At 46.2% G+C, this 12,060-nt stretch overlaps 1 protein-coding gene across 2 annotated transcripts in view; it reads right to left on the bottom strand.

The window, feature by feature from the left end:
* The window catches only part of LOC115131712 (sterile alpha motif domain-containing protein 12-like), a 116,471-nt gene that overhangs the window by 67,704 nt on the left and 36,707 nt on the right, over window positions 1-12,060 (bottom strand). The window lies entirely within an intron of this gene.

Below are 12,060 nucleotides of genomic sequence, written 5' to 3'. Positions count from 1 at the left end.
TTCCATTATGCATAGACATTGTCAAGGTGACTATTCTCAATCTATGAATAGATAATTCTCTATCCTCTAACCATTCAATACATGTTATTCAATTTATGCTTGGGTATGCTAGCAGGAAGCAGCCAACGATGACTCACTTATTCCTTGAAACTATCTTTATCTGGCTACATAATGCACTTTAGCATAATTATTAATCGTATTTCGCCCATAGGCACCTTCTTCTGGGAGACCTTGATTTTAAAATCCCTAATTTAATCTTCAATATAATTTCTTAAAAAGTAGGTGATTTTGGCCAGTGATAGAAATGCAGTGGAGAAAGTAGAGTCTAATTAATTACGCTCGTTGTGGAAGGCCTTTGTGGCAATGTGCGGGATTGGGGAGCTAGATAGAAAATAATTCCTGCCGATTACTATGCATTGGCCCGACTCCTGTAAATCCCCCTCGCTCGTTTACCCTAATGACTCGGGGCTCTGATTTGCTCCTCCTGATTGGCTGGCAGCCTGCTAACTTTACCTGGTTCATGGTCTCAAAGCAGGGCTATGGTGGCGTGACTGTCACATGCTCTCCCTCTTTCATCCCGAGCTCCCTCCTCCCATCCACCTCCAACAGTACTGTACTTACTGCAGTCATTACATACTCTAGATTTGATGTGATTTCAGAACGACTTGTTACTTAACGCCTTTGTATATTAACTGACGCGGCTCATTATTCAAGATTGATTTTTTTTGTTGACAAGGGGTGTTGTGTGAAAGCATCGTTGGCTATAATGTTACATTTACATTTACATTTAAGTCATTTAGCAGACGCTCTTATCCAGAGCGACTTAAAAATTGGTGCGTTCACCTTAAGACATCCAGTGGAACAGCCACTTTACAATAGTGCATCTAAATATTTTAAGGGGGGTGAGAAGGATTACTTTATCCTATCCTAGGTATTCCTGAAAGAGGTGGGGTTTCAGGTGTCTCCGGAAGGTGGTGATTGACTCCGCTGTCCTGGCGTCGTGAGGGAGTTTGTTCCACCATTGGGGGGCCAGAGCAGCAAACAGTTTTGACTGGGCTGCGCGGGAACTGTACTTCCTCAGTGGTAGGGAGGCGAGCAGGCCAGAGGTGGATGAACGCAGTGCCCTTGTTTGGGTGTAGGGCCTGATCAGAGCCTGGAGGTACTGAGGTGCCGTTCCCCTCACAGCTCCGTAGGCAAGCACCATGGTCTTGTAGCGGATGCGAGCTTCAACTGGAAGCCAGTGGAGAGAGCGGAGGAGCGGGGTGACGTGAGAGAACTTGGGAAGGTTGAACACCAGACGGGCTGCGGCGTTCTGGATGAGTTGTAGGGGTTTAATGGCACAGGCAGGGAGCCCAGCCAACAGCGAGTTGCAGTAATCCAGACGGGAGATGACAAGTGCCTGGATTAGGACCTGCGCTGCTTCCTGTGTGAGGCAGGGTCGTACTCTGCGGATGTTGTAGAGCATGAACCTACAAGAACGGGCCACCGCCTTGATGTTAGTTGAGAACGACAGGGTGTTGTCCAGGATCACGCCAAGGTTCTTAGCGCTCTGGGAGGAGGACACAATGGAGTTGTCAACCGTGATGGCGAGATCATGGAACGGGCAGTCCTTCCCCGGGAGGAAGAGCAGCTCCGTCTTGCCGAGGTTCAGCTTGAGGTGGTGATCCGTCATCCACACTGATATGTCTGCCAGACATGCAGAGATGCGATTCGCCACCTGGTCATCAGAATGGGGGAAAGGAGAAGATTAATTGTGTGTCGTCTGCATAGCAATGATAGGAGAGACCATGTGAGGTTATGACAGAGCCAAGTGACTTGGTGTATAGCGAGAATAGGAGAGGGCCTAGAACAGAGCCCTGGGGATGCCAGTGGTGAGAGCGCGTGGTGAGGAGACAGATTCTCGCCACGCCACCTGGTAGGAGCGACCTGTCAGGTAGGACGCAATCCAAGCGTGGGCCGCGCCGGGAGATGCCCAACTCGGAGAGGGTGGAGAGGAGGATCTGATGGTTCACAGTATCGAAGGCAGCCGATAGGTCTAGAAGGATGAGAGCAGAGGAGAGAGAGTTAGCTTTAGCAGTGCGGAGGGCCTCCGTGATACAGAGAAGAGCAGTCTCAGTTGAATGACTAGTCTTGAAACCTGACTGATTTGGATCAAGAAGGTCATTCTGAGAGAGATAGCGGGAGAGCTGGCCAAGGACGGCACGTTCAAGAGTTTTGGAGAGAAAAGAAAGAAGGGATACTGGTCTGTAGCTGTTGACATCGGAGGGATCGAGTGTAGGTTTTTTTCAGAAGGGTGCAACTCTCGCTCTCTTGAAGACAGAAGGGACGTAGCCAGCGGTCAGGGATGAGTTGATGAGCGAGGTGAGGTAAGGGAGAAGGTCTCCGGAAATGGTCTGGAGAAGAGAGGAGGGAATAGGGTCAAGCGGGCAGGTTGTTGGGCGGCCGGCCGTCACAAGACGCGAGATGTCATCTGGAGAGAGGGGAGAAAGAGGTCAGAGCACAGGGTAGGGCAGTGTGAGCAGAACCAGCGGTGTCGTTTGACTTAGCAAACGAGGATCGGATGTCGTCGACCTTCTTTTCAAAATGGTTGACGAAGTCATCTGCAGAGAGGGAGGGGGGGGGGAGGAGGATTCAGGAGGGAGGAGAAGGTGGCAAAGAGCTTCCTAGGGTTAGAGGCAGATGCTTGGACTTTAGAGTGGTAGAAAGTGGCTTTAGCAGCAGAGACAGAAGAGGAAAATGTAGAGAGGAGGGAGTGAAAGGATGCCAGGTCCGCAGGGAGGCGAGTTTTCCTCCATTTCCGCTCGGCTGCCCGGAGCCCTGTTCTGTGAGCTCGCAATGAGTCGTCGAGCCACGGAGCGGGAGGGGAGGACCGAGCCGGCCTGGAGGATAGGGGACATAGAGAATCAAGGGATGCAGAAAGGGAGGAGAGGAGGGTTGAGGAGGCAGAATCAGGAGATAGGTTGGAGAAGGTTTGAGCAGAGGGAAGAGATGATAGGATGGAAGAGGAGAGAGTAGCGGGGGAGAGAGAGCGAAGATTGGGACGGCGTGATACCATCCGAGTAGGGGCAGTGTGGGAAGTGTTGGATGAGAGCAAAAGGGAAAAGGATACAAGGTAGTGGTCGGAGACTTGGAGGGGAGTTGCAGTGAGGTTAGTGGAAGAACAGCATCTAGTAAAGATGAGGTCGAGCGTATTGCCTGCCTTGTGAGTAGAGGGGGAAGGTGAGAGGGTGAGGTCAAAAGAGGAGAGGAGTGGAAAGAAGGAGGCAGAGAGGAATGAGTCAAAGGTAGACGTGGGGAGGTTAAAGTCGCCCAGAACTGTGAGAGGTTAGCCATCCTCAGGAAAGGAGCTTATCAAGGCATCAAGCTCATTGATGAACTCTCCGAGGGAACCTGGAGGGCGATAAATGATAAGGATGTTAAGCTTGAAAGGGCTGGTAACTGTGACAGCATGGAATTCAAAGGAGGCGATAGACAGATGGGTAAGGGGAGAAAGAGAGAATGACCACTTGGGAGAGATGAGGATCCCGGTGCCACCACCCCGCTGACCAGAAGCTCTCGGGGTGTGCGAGAACACGTGGGCGGACGAAGAGAGAGCAGTAGGAGTAGCAGTGTTATCTGTGGTGATCCATGTTTCCGTCAGTGCCAAGAAGTCGAGGGACTGGAGGGAGGCATAGGCTGAGATGAACTCTGCCTTGTTGGCCGCAGATCGGCAGTTCCAGAGGCTACCGGAGACCTGGAACTCCACGTGGGTCGTCTTGTGAGAAAGTAACTTTTGGTGATTTATTGCAGTTTTACACCTTATGCAACCATGCCTCAACACACAGTGAGCAGTTAACAAAGCTAAAGTAGTCTGTGTATTGGTATTTGTGGGTGACTATGGCCAAAGAATGGTAAAAATGGTTAAGTGTAAAAAATAAATAAAATATGTTGAAATGCCAGCTACGGTTTTAATGATGCCCATTAGAGAGTAGCTAACTATAGACAGGAGAACCTATGAGGGCCAGTAAAATGGGACGTGAGAGAGAACTAGAACGACAAAGTTCATGTAAAAGGATCACCTGAGGAGTCTATAAATAATGACCAACCATCACTTGGCACCTCATCCGAAATCCTACGCAAATCTGCTTGGCAACAGAGGCACCTCTTTAGCTTTACCTCATGGCTATCGGTTCTATAAACAAACACAACCATACAGGATGTATGAGAGATAAAGCTTTCCAGATCAATGACTAAACAGCTGCTATAATAACGCATCTTTAATTATCAATATCTCAGAGTTAAAAGGCGGCCGCTTAAGATGCCTCAAGATGAGAGCAATTTGGAGTCAAGCTGCTAGTTTCTTGGCGGCGGTGCCAACATAGCTCCTTTCCTCTCCTTCCGGTAGCAGCCGGGCGAAACGCCTCTGTGGAGTTTCTCGCCGCTGCAGTTCTGAGTCATTGACTCCACAATCCCACAAAGCCACAGTAGGGAATTTATCAAACCACAATTAATACACAGAGCAGTGTAGCATGGCCGGGCAGAGAGAGCACAGAGGGGTAGAGGATGAGGGGAGAATGCCTGAAGAGAGAGAAGAGGGGATGAGATGGAGAGAGAGAGAGTGAGAGAAAGTTAAGAGGGACTAGGAGTGGATTTGTAGAAGAAAAAAAGAAAAGAAAAAGTACATCAAACGAGAAAAGAGGAGACTTGTTGAGGACTGAATAGACAACTTTGGGTTGAGTGGAGTGTTATGACAAAGCACAGTGTCTCCAAAATGGTGGACAATTGAGACAGTGTTGGGGTAACTATATCGTAAAGGTCACGTCATGGCAGGTAACTTGGTTGAATTTAGAGAGTGGTTCAAAAGAAATGTCAAAAGATTAGCTATACTATTTGTGGTAAAGGCAGATAGCTATACTATGTCACCAAGCAGTCCTCCCACACAGGCACACACACTAGGGATAGGCATTTGAAATTATTTTACTATTCAGTTTTTGTGATTTCCTTTTTGTCGAAAGGAAAAAAAATTGCTCGACTGTCTCAACCTATCAGAATGACGCAAATGCACATGGCTGAGGTAAACAGAGGACAGTGTGATTTCTCCGGTAATTTGTAAGCAACAGCTAAAGAGAAGTCTGATTTTTGACATGATAGAAGTGATTGTTACAAAAAAAGGTGTTTTGCATTGATCAGTTTCAGGTCTAGTGGAACCGCCGATAGGCGAGCACCTGTTATTGCCGTCTAAAGTAGGGAAAATAGCATACCGATGTCAGAACAGCCTGGAGGGCCAAATGCGCAGCAGTAGCTCAACGTGTCATAAACTACATTCAAGTTTGCTTTGTTAAATTAAGAATTTCAAATGTCATGGTATATCCTTGTAGGTAAAAGTGTCACAAGGATAATTTCATTTTAGACAAAGCTTTTTCACTGAACACTCACTGAAGTAATCGAATACTAACGTCTGTTCGATATTCGATTAACCGTGCCCATCCCTAACACACACACGCACACACCACTCTTTTGGACTCAACCCCAGCAAAGGTAAGAGGGCTTCTATTTCAATTTCCTTTCTTCTAGAGTCTCTAGACCATCTGTGATTGGAACACTGCCAGACAACAAAACAAAGCTTCCTTTTTACTTCAGCTCCTGTATTCATTTATATTTGGCCAACTGACTGACAAAAATGACTTAAGGCACTTCTGCCTCTTCAGTTGCACTATATCGATTGGATTTAAAATTCCCCTCCCACTCTCCAGTTGGTCTCCCCTGTAGCTTGTTGGCTGGCGGTGTTAGGTCTGCCCTCTCATTGTCCACCCCTCTATACCATTACCGCAAACTTGCCTGAATGAGGCCTCCTTCTCACCCAAATATTAGTTACTGTTGAAAAAGGCAACCCCCTATGAAAAAAAAACAGGTACAGATGCTGTAAAAGACAGTATGTATTCAAGTCAGCATATTCATAAATCTATGGATACAAACCTAGTGCGCACACACACACGGACCAAGCGTTAGATTTAATGGGCAGGGGGAGTGCGGATCTCAGTGTGCGGCTGCAGGCAGATTCATCTACAGCTATGGCCTGGCACAGTCAACCACTGCTTTGATGAATGGGGGCTTAGAGTGCACATGTGTACACACACACACACACACACACCCCTGCGGGACCTGTCCCTTTTTACGTGTGAACCAAAAGCCATGCTAATTACTGCTCTGTGGGTGAGGACAGGGGCACAAAAGCAGAAAATGAACCTCACTTTCGCTCCATCTCACAACTCTCTCCAAACGACTACAGTCACAGTACAGGCTGTGAACTGCAGATAGTTCAGGTAAAACCTTCAGACACAGCTGTGTGTGTGTGTGTGTGTGGGTGGGGGGGGGATATAGACTACTGAATGTCTCTGGTTACCCTCCACATGTGCAATAAGTCACAACATGCAGCAAACACATCCTTATCGATAGACCATTCTATAACGGGGGTCTCAAATTGGTGGACCGCGAGCCAGATCCGGCCCACAAGCCCATTTAATGTGGCCCACTGTTGTCTAAATAAATGCGAGAGTTAACATTCACAACTTACTGTGTATATCATCCTTTACTAGTGCTTGGCTTACTGGCACACATTACAAATACATGGGTGACCATGATGTGACTCTCTCAGTAACCTAGGCACGAGATTGTAAAGTGCTGCTCTCAAATGGCAATGAGATGGGCTATGCGCTGAGATGAGTTCCAATGGGTTCCAAATTAGATGCTAATGCTATTTCTGACTGGAGCAAATAGGGGCATCATTCTCAAGGGGATGCAGCCCTCATCCTTAATGAAGCCAAGCACAGTAGCAGAGGGATAATCAGCAGCACAATAACACTGCAACCTCAGCAGGATGCTAATTCAGAGTCACTGCCCATCTACAGTATCCGATTACTAATCATTGTTTATTAACTAGCACAGAGACGTGAGGAAGAATGTCATCTATAGCATTTCCATTGTGAAAGGATCAACATGATCATACAATTAGGTGGCTCTCCAGATGCAATCTGATCACTTACTATACGTTTGTTCCTTTGTGTCGGCCTATCGCTCGCAATGCTTTTCTCACAATCATTGAGGATGGGTCTAGTAATGGAGCCAGAGGAGATGGCTGCCGTTTAATCAATTGTGCTATTGTGTGTTTGTTCGAGTTATTTGTAACTTATTTTGTACATAATGTTTCTGCCACCGTCTCTTACGACCGAAAAGAGCTTCTGGATATCAGAACAGCGATTAATCACTGGACAAAGATTTCTTCTTTAAAAGAGTCGGACGCAAAGGATTTACTTCAGACACCCGACAAGGCCAAAATCCCCATCATTTGCATGAAGAACAGACATCGGGGAAGTAGGTCGGGGTGCCTTGTAAGGATCCGACGGCGAGTGGGTAATTTGTCTCTACCATCAGTCCTATCAGCCAACGTGCAATCATTGGATAATAAAATGTATGAGCTCCGACCAAGACTATCCTACCAACGGGACATTAAAAAGATATTACAGTTATGTTTCACAGAGTCGTGAACGACGACATGGATAACATGTAGCTGGCTAGGTTCAGTCCATCGGCAAGATCAAACAGCTGCCTCCGGTAAGACAAAGGGTGGCGGTCTGTGTCTATTTGTAAATAACAGCTGGTGCACAAAATCTAATATTAAGGAAGTCTAGAGGTTTTGCTCACCTGAGGTAGAGTATCTCACGATAGGTTGTAGACTACACTATTTACCAAGCTGTCTATATACCATAGCAGACCGATGCTGGAACTTTTACCCCTATTTCTCCCCAATTTTGTGGTATCCAAGTGGTAGTTTCAGTCTTGTCTCGTCGCTGAAACTCCCGTACGGACTCGGAGAGGCCAAGGTCGAGAGCCGTGCGTCCTCCGAAACACAACCCAGCCAGTTGTGCACCGGGGCCTCCCACTCTTTCTATTCTGGTTAGAGACAGTTTGCACTGTTCTTTGAAGGGAGTAGTACACTGCGTTGTACGAGATCTTCAGTTTATTGGAAATTTCTCACATGGACTAGCTTTCATTTCTCAGAAAAAGAATAGACCATTTTGGCCATTTTGAGCCTGTAATAGAACCCACAAATGCTGATGCTCCAGATACTCAACTCGCCTACAGGCCAGTTTTATTGCTTCTTTAAAATCAGCACAACCATTTTCAGCTGTGCTAATAATCACAAAAGGGTTTTCTAATGATCAATTATCCTTTTAAAATTATAAAACTTGGATTAGCTAACACAACGTGCCATTGGAACACAGGAGTGATGGTTGCTGATAAATGGGCTTCTGTACGCCTATGTAGATATTTCCTTCCCTCTGAGGACAAACTCATCCTAAACCATCTCAATTGGGTTGAGGTTGGGTGATTGTGGAGGCCAGGTTATGGGTTTCCATTTCCGGGCAGCCGCACACAAGCCTAAGATCACCATGCACAATGCAAATTGTCAGCTTGAGTAATGTAAAGCTTTCCGCCATTGGACACCGGAACAGTGGAAACGCGTTCTCTGGAGTGATGAATCACGCTTCACCATCTGTCAGTCCGATGTACGAATCTGCGTTTGGTGCCAAAAGAACGGTTCCGGTTTTTCATAGTTCGGGTTAGGTCCCTTAGTTCTAGTGAAGGGAAATCGTAACGCTACAGCATACAATTACCTTCTAGACGATTCTGTGCTTCCAACTTTTAGTTCAGGAAAAGGCCCGTTCCTGTTTCAGCATGACAATGCCCCTGTGCACAACACAAGGTCCATAGAGAAATGGTTTGTCGAGATCGGTGTGGAAGAACTTGACTGGCCTGCAGAGCACTGACCTCAACCCCATCGAACACATTTGCGATGAATTGGAACGCCGACTGCCAGCCAGGCTTAATAGTCCAAAAAAATATAAAAATAAAATCAGGGCCCAACCTCACTATTGCTTGTGGCTGAATGGTAGAAAGTCCCCACAGCAATGTTCCAACAGTTAGTGGAAAGCCTTCCTAGAAGAGTGGAGGCTGTTATAGCACTTGGTGATACATCAAACAACATTTAGTACTACAATAAAATACTGCTATCCTTCTTACAGTATGCTCTTGCAGAGGTGAACCTTTAAATAGAACCAACACTGGTGCAGGCTACACCATTTCCCTACAGTTACGTTATACAATATTTTGCTGGATGCTTTCATTTTGACTGCAATCCAAAAACCGTCTAACACAAAGGGTCCGTCCAAAACGGCACTATTCCATATATATATATATATATATATATATATATATATATATATATATATATATATATATATATATAAAAAATGGTGCAATACATATGGAATACAGTGCCATTTGGGATACAGATCAACTGTCTCGTATCTACAGCTGCATCTCTTGGTCGGTCTGAAGTGGAGGCCATTGGATCACCATGTTCTAATTCAGTCAAGCCACTGCTCCATGACAGGGGTGTGTGATTCAATAGTCGTCAACCCTTTAATCTTCCCCTTTCCTCTTCTGATTACATATGTCAGTGCACCTCTTTACTGATTACACATACGGTATCAGTCGAATGTGTACATAACTCATTTACCACACCACGCGCTTTGCTCGCCGCCACGACTTAGTCTTTGTAATTACACAAGATTAGGTACTAATATCTAATTACGCCTTAATATGCTTTAATGCAACTTTAACGACAGCTCCGTTAAAGTCAAATTCGGAGGCTATCTTGTGGTTGCATCAAAAGGGGGGAAATCTTGGCAATCGATGCTGGAGGCGGTCAGATGGGGAATCACTGATTTTGATTTTGACTGTTGCTCGACGACGCTGGTAGGGGATGGCAACTGGCGGCTGCATATTGAAGTCATTCAAAGAAGTGGAAATATAGCACTGCTGCAAAGCCCATGGATGGAAAATACATTGTACTGTCAGAGCTAGGGCATAAAATGGGGGATGTGTAAGAGTTATGGTTTGGATACGCTGCCGTGTATTGATTTGATACTTCCGAGAGGAGGAACAGTGGGCCAAGACCAATGAAATTGAGTCGTATTGACGTCCTACAAGAGGCTTAGGTTTTCTACTAGTAGTACTACTCTGTTACTATAGTTACCATTGCAGAGGAAGTCCTATCAAAACAGAGGGCCTTCACCTAATCAGACCAGAAACAAACACCACACAACATGATTTTCAATTTCCAACTCAATTTCCTAGCCCCAGCCAGAGTGTGACAATGCATTGACTCAACCAATCTTGGTTTACAAAACAAACATGTAAAAATCCAACAAGTGAAGTGTTGATCCCATGTTTCATGAGCTGAAATAAATCCCAGAAATGTTTCATACTCACAAAAAAAACAAATTTTGTGCACACATTTCTTTACATCCCTGTTAGTTTGAGCAGTTCTGTGAAGGGAGTCGTACACAGCGTTATACGAGATCTTCAGTTTCTTGCCAATTTCTCGCATGGAATAGCCTTCATTTCTCAGAACAAGTATAGACTGACGAGTTTCAGAAGAAAGGTCTTTGTTTCTGGCCATTTTGAGCCATTAATCGAACACAGAAATACTGACGCTCCAGATACTCAGCTAGTCAAAAGGAGGTTTTCTTGCTGCTTTAAAAATCAGCCAACAGTTTTCAGCTGTGCTAACATAATTGCAAAAGGGTTTTCTAACTATCAATTAGCTTTTTAAATTATAAACTTGGATTGGCTAGCACAACGTGCCATTGGAACACAGTAGTGACGGTTGCTGATAATGGGCCTCTGTACGCCTACGTAGATATTCCATTAATAAATCTGCCGTTTCCAGCTAGAATAGTCAATTACAACATTAACAATGTCTACACTGTATTTCTGATCAATTTGATGTTATTTTAAAACGGACAAAAAATGCTTTTCTTTCAAAAACAAGGAAATTTCGACGTGACCCCAAACTTTTGAATGGTAGTGTGTGATATACACTGCTCAAAAAAATAAAGGGAACACTTAAACAACACAATGTAACTCCAAGTCAATCACACTTCTGTGAAATCAAACTGTCCACTTAGGAAGCAACACTGATTGACAATACATTTCACATGCTGTTGTGCAAATGGAATAGACAACAAGTGGAAATTATAGGCAATTAGCAAGACACCCCCAATAAAGGAGTGGTTCTGCAGGTGGTGACCACAGACCACTTCTCAGTTCCTATGCTTCCTGGCTGATGTTTTGGTCACTTTTGAATGCTGGCGGTGCTTTCACTCTAGTGGTAGCATGAGACGGAGTCTACAATCCACACAAGTGGCTCAGGTAGTGCAGCTCATCCAGGATGGTACATCAATGCGAGCTGTGGCAAGAAGGTTTGCTGTGTCTGTCAGCGTAGTGTCCAGAGCATGGAGGCGCTACCAGGAGACAGGCCAGTACATCAGGAGACGTGGAGGAGGCCGTAGGAGGGCAACAACCCAGCAGCAGGACCGCTTCCTCCGCCTTTGTGCAAGGAGGAGCACTGCCAGAGCCCTGCAAAATGACCTCCAGCAGGCCACAAATGTGCATGTGTCTGCTCAAACGGTCAGAAACAGACTCCATGAGGGTGGTATGAAGGCCCGACGTCCACAGGTGGGGGTTGTGCTTACAGCCCAACACCGTGCAGGACATTTGGCATTTGCCAGAGAACACCAAGATTGGCAAATTCGCCACTGGCGCCCTGTGCTCTTCACAGATGAAAGCAGGTTCACACTGAGCACATGTGACAGAGCCCTCCATGTGCTCGCCAGTCAGGCGACTGCCATTAGGTACCGAGATGAGATCCTCAGACCCCTTGTGAGACCATATGCTGGTGCGGTTGGCCCTGGGTTCCTCCTAATGCAAGACAATGCTAGACCTCATGTGGCTGGAGTGTGTCAGCAGTTCCTGCAAGAGGAAGGCATTGATGCTATGGACTGGCCTGCCTGTTCCCCAGACCTGAATCCAATTGAGCACATCTGGGACATCATGTCTCGCTCCATCCACCAACGCTACGTTGCACCAAAGACTGTCCAGGAGTTGGCGGATGCTTTAGTCCAGGTCTGGAAGTAGATCCCTCAGGAGACCATCCGCCACCTCATCAGGAGCATG

This window comes from Oncorhynchus nerka, linkage group LG7 (assembly GCF_034236695.1).
Source record: "Oncorhynchus nerka isolate Pitt River linkage group LG7, Oner_Uvic_2.0, whole genome shotgun sequence".
Taxonomy (NCBI): domain Eukaryota; kingdom Metazoa; phylum Chordata; class Actinopteri; order Salmoniformes; family Salmonidae; genus Oncorhynchus; species Oncorhynchus nerka.
Note: the sequence above shows the minus strand (reverse complement) of the source record. Positions and strands in the feature narration are given on the sequence as shown.